Here is an 11180-nt window from a genome sequence, read left to right as displayed (position 1 = left end):
AATTAAGACCAAATAAACGTCGATTGTCGTACTTTTATTCAGGGAGAGGTTCTGAGAGTGTAGATTCTTAACCGAAAGCAAAAAGCTTAAAATCAAATCAACTGGATTTCCTTACTGTGTATGCATGTAAAATAAATTTAAACATATATAAAACCGTAGAACTGCAGAGGCTTTATATTTGTTATTAAAATGTGAAATTAGAGGAAAATAATATTTTTATTTGTCTTTGTGAAAACAAATGCCGTATTCAAACGTCTTTATTATTATCTTATTATTAAAGGCTAATTTAATTTTAATAAAAACAGGAAAACAGGAGTCAATTCATTTTCTGCTTGCATTTTTGAAGACCCACTTAATTAAGGGCATTTGTGTTGACTAATAATATGTGTCATGAATAGAAATCAGGGACAGTTACCGGTAGTAACTATCGGGACTCTGGTGGTTCTGTCAAACTTGGTTTGGGTTCTGTCCTTCCAGATTAAAGTTGGTATATTTACTTTGCATAATCTATTTCCACCATCTCTGAGCTTATCACACATTTTTCAACTCTTCACTGGAAGAAGTTACTGCTCAGTCTTGATAAAATCCAGTTTCTTTGCTGGTTTTCTTCACTTAGATGTTTTCTCAGCCATTCAGGTTGACGTCTCTCTACAAAAAGAGAAAGCCGCATGGATTAGGGATCGGTTTGCCATTTGGAGCTCTCGTTAACCAGGTAGAGGAGTTAGGTTGTAGGAAATCTGATGTTCACAATTTGCTGCCACAAATATTTCTTTTGCCAAACGAAACTGGCGTGTTTGCCAGAGTTGAAGGAATGTGTATCAATAGACATGGAAAAGATCAAATTTAAAACAAGAGAAAAGTTAGACAAAAGGCACATCCAGCTGTGTGAAACCTCCAGGGGCATCCAAGACGTGTCTAAAGCTTTAATAAAGGAAAAATTAAACAAACGAAAATCACTCGACGAGGCTCGTCTTCATTACAAACCATGTTGACAGGCTCACTCTCTGCTAGAGAAGGAAGGCATTAAAGGAAAAATACAGATTTAAAAAGTTCGACTTGAGCTAAAGTCTCATATTTTTCAATGTGAGACAATCCAGTAATTGGAATATGACGGTGTTGGAGCCCAAGTGTGACAATATGTCCAGAAATGTGCCATAACTCCTCCAACATCTGCTCGGTCATTGTGTTTGGCATCGGCTTAGAAAGAGAATCAGCTAAATTGCAGACACGTTATGATGTGCAGTAATTCTGTCTTCAAAAATCCAATTTTTTTATTTATTTTCTGCTGGCACTTCCAGATTAGCTCCAGCCAGCATGTCATAAAGTGACTGGCACATCCTCTTCAGACAATAGACGACGCACGGGCTGCAGTTCCAGGGCGACGGGCTATCAGAGAGAGTGAGTGACAACAGAAGGGAGGCCTCGCTTTGCCTAATTGTCACTCTTCCAAATTGGTTCATCCTCTGTAAACTCCAGCTATCAAAGCTTCTGTCAGAGTTGAATCACTTAACTCCTTCCAATCAACTGATGTTGCTCATTTTCAAGAGAAAAACGAGAAAGCTTCACCTGAATCAAGTGTGACAACTTCAATTTCCAGGAAGAAATACTTGACAAAGGAGCACTTAAGTATAAAGTAGCTTTCAGACATTTACACGAGTTTACTGTGACCTCGTTTGTTTACACGACAACAAAGCAAATGTCCTGATTAGGATGGAACATACATTAAGCTGCCATTTGTGTCAGAGTTTAATCGGAATCAGAATAAACTTTATTATCATTGTACCGAAATACAGTGAGATTATGTTCGTACAGTCGTCCGAAAGATGGGCGGAGTGCACGTTGCTGCTGCTCCTAAGAGTGTGGCCCCTTATTCTTTTGGACAGAAAAGAAGAAAAGGCCATGAGGATGGATAATGGTGTTGCAAAAAAGATTTCTACACACCTTGTCCTTATCAGGACATGATTTAAGACATCCAAAATGAATGAGGAAGCTTTTCCTTATTTCACACATATACCAGGATAAATTTGATGTTGGCCTGCTTCGAGGCCAAACGGGGGAGTCAGATTCAGATAAGCCACAGTTGTTGATTTTTCTTTTCAGGCAGACTGTTATTTCTCATCAGCCTTGAGTTCTGCTGGTACTTTCGATGATCCAAAATGGCCAGATTTGTGGGTATTCCACTGGTCCATGCTTATTAGCTCCCTCCAAGGTCGTCCCCAACATGCTGGTGAGTCCCAGAAGCCTCAAGTGGCCTACGATTCTCATAAATCGCTTCCATCTTACGGTTTAGCTCACAAATCAGCTGATTTTGAGTGCTCGAAGCACAAACCAAACCTTCACACAAGGTCGGCAGATTTGCCATGGCCGAAACTGCTGCTGCCATCTTCTTTAATAGCCGATAACATAGGTACCCAACGGTGCCAAAAAGCAGAAAACCTGCTATCATCATTCCATTGATATAAACATCTTAGGGGTCTTCCTGAGAAAATACAGAAAGACACATCGGCTTCCATCCATGACGTATCCTGCAGTGTGCATCTCAGTGGGGCATGAGGCTCTCCAGGACCCTGTCATTGTGTTGAAAAAATGTTATTGATTGCGTTGAAAGTTCAGCTGACCAGATCCATGACAGTGGTTTACGATTCGGAAGATGTGTCAATAGAAGCTCCAACACACAAAACAGAGAGAAAAAAATGCAGGAGAAGGACGGGAGAGGTTAGAAAACTTTAAACTTTAACTTTACTTTTCTAACTAATGTTAGAAAACTTTTTTAGTTTGGGACATTTGTTATGATGCGTAACCATGGCAACAAGGCAGACTTCTACAACCAACGGCAACTGATTAACATCTCAAAAGCTCAAATAATATCTCAACTACTGCCCCAAATCTCCAATGAGTTGAAAAGGATGTTATGTGGATGCATTCTCATCTACCTGCCAGCTGTGCTCGAATGTCTGACCGCTGGGATCCTGGAGGTAGCTGGAGGCACGGCTCACGATGACAGAGGGACAGGATCGTCCCTCGACACCTGCAGCTGGTTGTCCGCAGCGATGGGGGGGGGGGCTCGTCGGACTGTTGGGAGGAATGGCCATCGCGCTTGGAGGAGTTTTGCCCGGCGTTCGGGCGGTCCTGCATCCCAGGGGAACCGAGAGGCCAGCCGAGTCTTGGTGGACGGACCTGGCGACATCTGCAGCCGGTTTCTTGGGGTCCACTGTGGGATGGACCTTTGCAGGAGATCCTTCCTGTCTACAGCCATCAGTATTTATAACATCTCTTAATGAAATGAGGATAACGAGTTACAACAACAAATAATTTCCCTGTGGGATTAATAAAGTATTTTTGAATTGAATTGAATTGAAAAGCATCCGTCTTGCACGAGAGCGAGTGAGGAAAAAAATTTAAGATGATTTGATGGATGCCGTGTGAGACATGTTGACACTTGGAGCATGTGCTAAAGATGACTCTCAGCTACTACCACTTAAAGTTTCCCCTTTAAGCTGATTTAGAGTGTTTTTTGTGTGTGTGTGTGTTTTATTTTAGCAAACAGCTAAGCAGTAGCATCCATCCAGCTATTATCTTTACCTACTTCTTCCTTTTTGGGTTGCGGGGACCATTGGTGTCCATATTCAACAGTCACTGTGCAAGAGGCGGTCAACACCCTGGACAGGTCACAAGTCCATCACAGGGACAAATAGAGACAAACGAGACAAGCAACCACTCTCTCACTCACACCTAGGGACAATTTAGAGTTACCAATCAGCCTAAAATGCACGTTTTTGATCTGTGGGAGAAAACCCACACATGCATGGAGAGAACATGCAAACTCCACCCAGGAAGGCCCCCCAGCCAGGATTTGATCCAGCAACCTTCTTGCTGAGAGGCAGCACCCTGTGCCACCATGCTGCCCTAAGGTGTAGCAGCCATCTTGAAATTGGTTGCCTCCAAAATGTTGATCAGTTGTAGCCTATATGTACGTTCAATTATTTTCTGAAGTTTCATTAAAATCTGTCCAGTTGTTTACGAGATATTTTGCCAACAGAAATCACGGTTAATGCCAAAGTGTTAAGTATAAATGCTAGTCATTGTGTCACACTTTGAGTATGTATTGGGCATGACCCTCAGCTACTACCACAACACGTTTCAGCTCAGAATCTGTAATCGTGGTGGAATTAGAGACACGTTGGCGTTTGCTAAAGTGGCTTAGCTGTGGCGACCATCTTGAATGTGATTAACTCCAGTAGTGATAGAAGTCTGTCCGATGGTGACTTTCTGAGAGTTTCGTTTAGCTCTGTCGCTGGCTCATGAGATAACTGGGCCTTTCAGAAAACACATCAGAAGACATGCAAACGGCCACAGGCTGAGATCCTCATTAGTATCTATTTAAAAAGTCATTATACGGAGGTGCAAAAGGCTGTTTGCCAAACAAAGTCATGCATTTCATGGTTTTTGTCTAAAAGTGGAAACTGAAATAGGACCTTAAAAGCCCCACTTAGATACAACAAAGATAAGCATTAATAATTCATAGCTCCAGATGCCATAGACAGTCTATTTGCACGGCAGTTTCAAAGTGAAGTCGCAGACGTCTTTACTGTCAGAGGAGTAAATCCATTTAAAAAAAAAAGAACTAAGCACAGTGATGCAACACTCATGTTTTGTCTGATGCTTTCTGCCACGACTGCATGCTGCCAAACCCGAGACGGTGCCAAGGAAGAGACTTATCCACAGGAGACACAGCAGTGCAGCAGACTGCGAGGAAGAATGGAGTAGTAAAGGTCAGGAAAGAATGATAATCTTTTTGGGGAGAGGATATTTGCTGCTCACTGGAATGACAGTAATTTATATTGAGCGTGTGATCGTCTGTGTTATTTGAGATGTTCCACCTGCCGCCAATCAGCCGCAACATCAGCACCGCTGATGGGCGAGGGGAATAACATTAATCACGGAGCTACAATTCAAAGTTTTGCCTCAAGACCTTTGTATTTAAGTTTGTGTCCCTTCGACACAAACCACCCACCTCCACATGGCTGCAGACCAACAACCCTCCCAGTGGCAATGGCACTCCCCAAAACAGCATCAGCTTACTGCAGAAGGAAAATGGCGATGAGCCCAAAATATTGATCTGGACAGTGATCTGCTCCAGAAGTCTCAGTCCCAGATACCACAGGAACCCCCCGGGGCTCCCGTGTCCTTATCTCAAGAGTTCAGAGCTCTGCTTGTGGCATGAGGAGGACCTGCTCTATATTTGATATGTTTTATGGATAACTGGCGTACCGAGCAAACAAAAAGATGAGTTATGAATTTAACAGCATAAGCAGATGCTGGTTTAGCATTCAGACTGTTTTGTTGTTTCCAGTCTAACAATTTCCTGTGATGCTTTAGCCATTCAGGTATTAAAATGTTCAGCTGAGTCAGCTGTGACTTTTAGTTTTTAACTTTTATATCCGCCTCCCCCCCCCCCCCATAGAAATACATTTATATATCTCTTCAGTTGCTTCAAAAAAACAATTCTTTAAAAATTCTGCTTCTTGCTCTATATTTGTCTTCATATGCTACTTTTAGCTATTGTCCTATCATTGGTGGTGCAGAGGTTAGAGAGGGTGGGCCTGTGATTGGAGGGTCACCGGTTCAACTCTCGGACCGACAACATTAAATGTGGTTGGGAAAGATGAAACACCCACACCTGCCTCCACCCTCACTTGCCCCACTCTGAGCCCATGAGCAAGGCTCTTAACCCCCCAGCTGTTCCCCGGGTGCCTTAGATGGCAGCCCTCTGCTTCACATGTGTTCACATGTGCAATGGGAAAAAAATGCAGAGCATTAATTTCCCCATTGGGAATTAATAGAGTACAAAAAATATATCATTAAATCATTTAGCTGTTCTGTAATGTTAGCATTCAGCTAGCATTTTGCTTCTTTTAATTAGTCTTTTCTTTTTTAAAGCTTACAATTATTGCTTAGCTCTTTTTAACTTTTAGAAACATTTTGCTTCTTTTAATTCTTAGTTGTTTTGTTTAAGCTTACAATTATTGTTTATTCCCTTTTAACTTTTAGCTAGTCCTTTGGCTTCTTTTAGCTTTCACAATTCAGTTTCAGCGTTTTTAAGAAACCTCATTCAGCGCTCAGCACTGCCACTGCATGTTTCACAAAATGCTTTTTCTTCTCATTAATATTATAGATATATATTAAATTCTTATAGATTACTGTGATGCTACCTCGGAGTCGGCCGGTCCTCAGTTGGTCCAGAGCGCTGCTCGGCTTCTAACAGGAGTTTAAAAGAAGGAGCACATCATCACTCCCGCTCTGGCTTCCCTCCACCGGCGTCATTTTAAGATTCTTTGTGTGTTTAAAAGTTGAACTGGTCTTGCTCCATCCTACGTCTCGGAGCCGCTACAGCTCCTGCTCGGTGCCTCAGGTCAGCTCAGCTGCTCCTGGAGGTGTCGAGGTCCAAACGGAGGCTCAGACGAGTCAAAGCTTGTTCTGTTGCTGCTCTAAACTTATGGAATGATCTCCCTCTTCCATCAGACGAGCCCCTTCCCTGTCCACTTTTAAAACTCCTTTAAAAATGTATTTTTGCCTCAGGCTTTTAGCACAGCCTGACGTATTGTGGACTGCCTAGTGCAAGAGAGCCACCTGTTATTATCCACCTGGCTTAGGGTTTCTTAACTTTATCTCACTTTTCCATCAACTTTAATGCAATGTGCACCCCCCACAAATGTTACATCAGCATGATCGGCTTGGCGCCGTGATGTGTGCTATTACTTTTATTGGCATTTCGAGTTACCGTGGTGACATAATTTGCAAACGAATACGCCGTTTTTCCCCATACAAAACGCCTGAGAGAACACCTCACGCTAACTAATGTGAGGTCACATGACAGAGAGGAGAGCTCCCTGAAAGAAACTTGGAAACCCACTGTTGGTTTTGTTAGAAACTCATAGAAATTAATCAATCATCAGATAAATGTCTAGAACTGATCAACCTTTGGAGCCATTTTGTTTCAAGATGGCTGCCACAGCTACCTCAGCAAACACAAAATTGACTATAACTCATTCATTCTTTGAGATACTGAGCTGAAATTCAGCAAGGTGGTAGCTGAGAGCAAACCTTAACACTGGGTCCCCATCAGAGTTTCTCCAGTAACTTTCTAGTTTTTTTAATACTGTTTTAACAGTTTTTTTTTTACTATTTTTATGTGTAAATGATCTTGATTTTATGTGTACAGCACTTTGTGGCAGCTGTGGTTGTTTCAAAGGGATTTATAAATGAAGAAGTAGTAGATTTTGACATAAAGGAAGCAAACGAGTCAAATTGAAATCCTAACGTCCACATGCCGTCGTCCTCCCCTCCAGCCTTTTCCCACTCAGCTGTGTCCATCACCGGAGCGCCATTGGAGAGAGAACAAATTACCATTTGGAGCAGAACCCGGCTATAAATGCGAGTGGGTTGTATCTGAGTCTGCTCTCTCTGCTTTGGATTTGAACATAATAGAGTCTGTACCCTAGTTTTTCTTTTTTTCTTTTTCATTTTGCTGTCCAAGATTACACAGATGTAGACAGGGACAGAGACATATTAGGAAGAAAGGAAGTCGAGTCAAAGGAGACAGAAAGAAAATAAGTTATACACGGCCGGCAAGAGCCTGTCAGATGTTCCTTAAATGGCAAAAGCCTTAAAATAAATCTACAGTGAATTTAAGGCACTGAGAAGCGTGAAAGTGTGTGAGATCGCTCTTGTAGAGGTCATTTTTCCACGACCATGTGATAAGTTTTCTTGTCCTTTGTGTCTCGGTTTATATTATTTCATCGCAGGCTGTACTTAGCAGCACAAAAGGCTGCGTCATATTTTATTCATCAGTTTGGCTTTCAGTAAACAACACAGGACTTCATGTTCCTCGACATAATTCCATGTTGCCTTTTTTTTATGAGGTCGTCCATTCATAATTTTAGAGTCATTATTTGCTGGACTGAATTGCAAATAAGTTGCTTTTGGCAGTTTTATGGTGTTGTGTTTGTCGCACTGCGAGATCTGTAAACCCATCGCCACATTTTGACAAAAAAGTAATTACCATGAACAAATGACACTGGTACCAGAAAGACCATCAGCGTCTGCGAGGTTCTGCGCTGCAGATTATTCACAATTCCATAAAGTCAGAGTTTAAAGAAGTTCGTCTAAATTGTGATTGTCATTTTCCCTCCCACATATTCACATAACATTGTATCAAAGATTTTTAAATCATGCAGCACAACCCTACGGATAGTCAAAGTTTTATTTTACCACTTTGCTCTTGGATTTAGTCAACGTGAGAGTTAAAAACTGTTGTTTGGATGCTGAGTCAGCATTTACACAGTTTATTGTTACGCTCACATGTTTTAGTGCTGTCAGACTTCTGCAAACTTTGTGCTGTTTTGACCCTTCAAGTTATTCTCCAAAACATTCGACTTGATCAGGAAAGGTGTGGGGCGACTTTTATTTCTAGCTTAGCCAGTCTGACCTCTCACGACTGCAGATAGTTCAAGATGTTGCAGCTTGCCTTTTATTTTTACATATTTCGGTGCTTGGCTCCGTTTGTTTCAGAATTGGTTGTAACGTTTTATTGATGGTCTGTAAGGCCCTGAATGAACAGGTTCCTGCACATCTGCCTAAAATCCTGCAGCCGTCATATCCTACATGTGAGGATCATTTGTTTTTAGTGGTCCAGGCTGGTCCACAGTGGTGATCAGGCCTTAGCTGCCTCTTCATACCACACAGGCTTCAGCTCTTGTTTTAAAGTCTCTTCTTGTTACAGTTTGAGAGCTGACAATTCTTAATTTAATATTTTTTATGTCTGAATCAGTTTCTATTGTCATCTGCTGTTTTATATATATACTATATATATATTTTAATCATTTATTGTTTTGCGTGCAGCACTTCGGCTAACAGAGGCTGTTTTTGAACCTACATTTGGTTTAGCTTTCGGCCATCGTTTTGCTTATATCTGCTTATAGCTACAGTAGTGCTAGTGTTTGCTTTCAGTTACCGTGTTGTTATTTTTAGCTTTACTAACTTTATGCAAAATTTGGCTTTTAGTTACCGTTGTGCCGTATTTAGCTTTCAGCCATTTTCTTGCTAATTTTAGCTTTTAGCTTCAATTAACTCAACATTTTAGCTACGGTTGTCTTAACTTTGTTGCGTACCACCAGTGAGAGACACCTTCATGTTTTTGTCTTTCCAAGTTCTTTAAGGATAAATGTGCAAGCAGCTGTTTTTACTTGGTGGAAGCAAAAACAAACCCTGAACACAACATTTAGCTACCATGAAACTTTTATTCCATCCTGCATTGTTTTGTTTTACACGTTAAGGACCAGCAGCTTGCCCGGCCATCTGCTGAGTGCCCAACATTTACTCAGTTTCTGCTTTTTGTTCTTGGCCTCCACCAACTCTTACGGGACACGTCTGGCACTTTAGCTGCTGAATGCTTAGCTATATGTCAGTCTGCCTTTTGGTGCTGAATATGCGCTTTTTGAAGGCACTTCTTATCACAAAGGCTTGCTGCTGTTGAAACAAGGAGGTTTCAAGCAGCTGGAAGCATGAAACACGAGCTGCTCGCTATAAAGCCAGCTTAAGCTGAGCGAAGCTTCAGATTAAGACGATAATTCTTTGTTGTTTTCTTTATGATCACAAAAGAATGCCATGTCACGTTGTTGCTGTAATTAGACACATTTGTAGTGATCCCCCAGTATACCTAAAGTATAACGTTTATTCAGTTCTGAACTTTTTTCTCCTGACTTTACATGAACCTTATATATATCTTTATAAATATCTCATATACCACTGGACGCATGTTAATAAACGTTGCAGAAAGTAATCATTTGGTGTAAATCAATAACTAATGGATCTGAAATCACAAAAATGGGCATAACTCAGTCAGTTTAGCAGATTTTGACGCGTCGGTAGCTGAGACCGATCCCCAACTTTTAAATGTATCACGTAATGTTGTATGCGATTGTGCAGAACATAATTTTCAAGATTAAACATCTACAACTCTGTCATTTCTCAACACAAGTTCTTAGTTTAAAACTTTGGCATGAAAGGCAGCGGGTGATAAAACACTCCTTCAAGGAATGTTAGAACTAGGGATGCACAATATTGGATTTATGTCCGATATCCGAGATGACGATATATTAAAACTTATTTGGCCGATAACCGAGACCGTGCCGATAATGTTGTGCATCTCTAATTAGAACTTTATATTAAAGCTGCTTTTATCTATAACAGGTTATGATAACCACCCTGCATGTTTTGATGTTAAAAGTGCCACAAGGTTGTAGGAAACATAAAGTGCTCTTTAAATGAAATTTATTTTTGCTTTAAAGGTGATATAGTGTGTAATATGAAGGCCTGATCTTGTTTACGGTACACTTTAAAATGTTTATGCAAAAACAAAAGAGCCACAACAGAGAACAAGCTTCAGATGCAGCCCTGCATGCTTCATATTTCAGACTGCATGAGGTAATGCTTCATTTTGCCAACCCTGAGTGTCAGCTGGAGATACATTAGCTCATTAGTGAGAGACTCATTAGGCAGAAGTCGTGTGATGTTATAATCATTGTAATGTAGGTACTGTACTGTCTGTAATCATTTTTCTCCTCTGACCTGCACCTCTTTCGATTTAGTGGCTGCTGTGGAGCCATGCAGCCGATTATTATCATCAGCTCGCACTCAGGCAGGGCACCAAGCTCTAACTTTCTCATGTTTGTTTCCCAAAGTTGAAAGAAGTATAATTTGCCTGAGGGCAGCACTGTGGATCAGTTGGTAGAGCTGTTGCCTCTCAGCAAGAAGGTCGTCGGTTCAAATCCCGGCCCGGGGCCTTTCTGGGTGGAGTTTACATGTTCTCTCTGTTTTCTCTGGGTACTCCAGTTTCCTCTCACAAACCAAAAACATGCATGTTAGGCTGATTGGTAACTCTAAAATTATCCCTAGATGTGAGTGAGAGAATGAATGATTGTTTGTCTTGTTTGTCTCTATGTGTCCCTGTGATGGACTGGAGACCTGTCCAGGGAGTCCCCTGCCTTTCTCACAGTGACGGATGGATGGATAGATAGATAGATAGATAGATAGATAGATAGATAGATAGATAGATAGATAGATAGATAGATAGATAGATAGATAGATAGATAGATAGATAGATGGATGGATGGATGGAT

At 41.2% G+C, this 11180-nt stretch overlaps 1 protein-coding gene across 1 annotated transcript in view; it reads left to right on the top strand.

Annotated features, from left to right (window-relative positions):
* Positions 1-11180, top strand: part of cadm3 (cell adhesion molecule 3) — a 157508-nt gene that overhangs the window by 27738 nt on the left and 118590 nt on the right. The window lies entirely within an intron of this gene.

Source organism: Nematolebias whitei, chromosome 9, assembly GCF_014905685.2.
Source record: "Nematolebias whitei isolate Nwh7 chromosome 9, NemWhi1, whole genome shotgun sequence".
NCBI classification, from domain to species: Eukaryota; Metazoa; Chordata; class Actinopteri; order Cyprinodontiformes; family Rivulidae; genus Nematolebias; species Nematolebias whitei.
The sequence above is the reverse complement of the archived record's forward strand: the minus strand, read 5'-3'. Positions and strand labels throughout refer to the sequence as shown.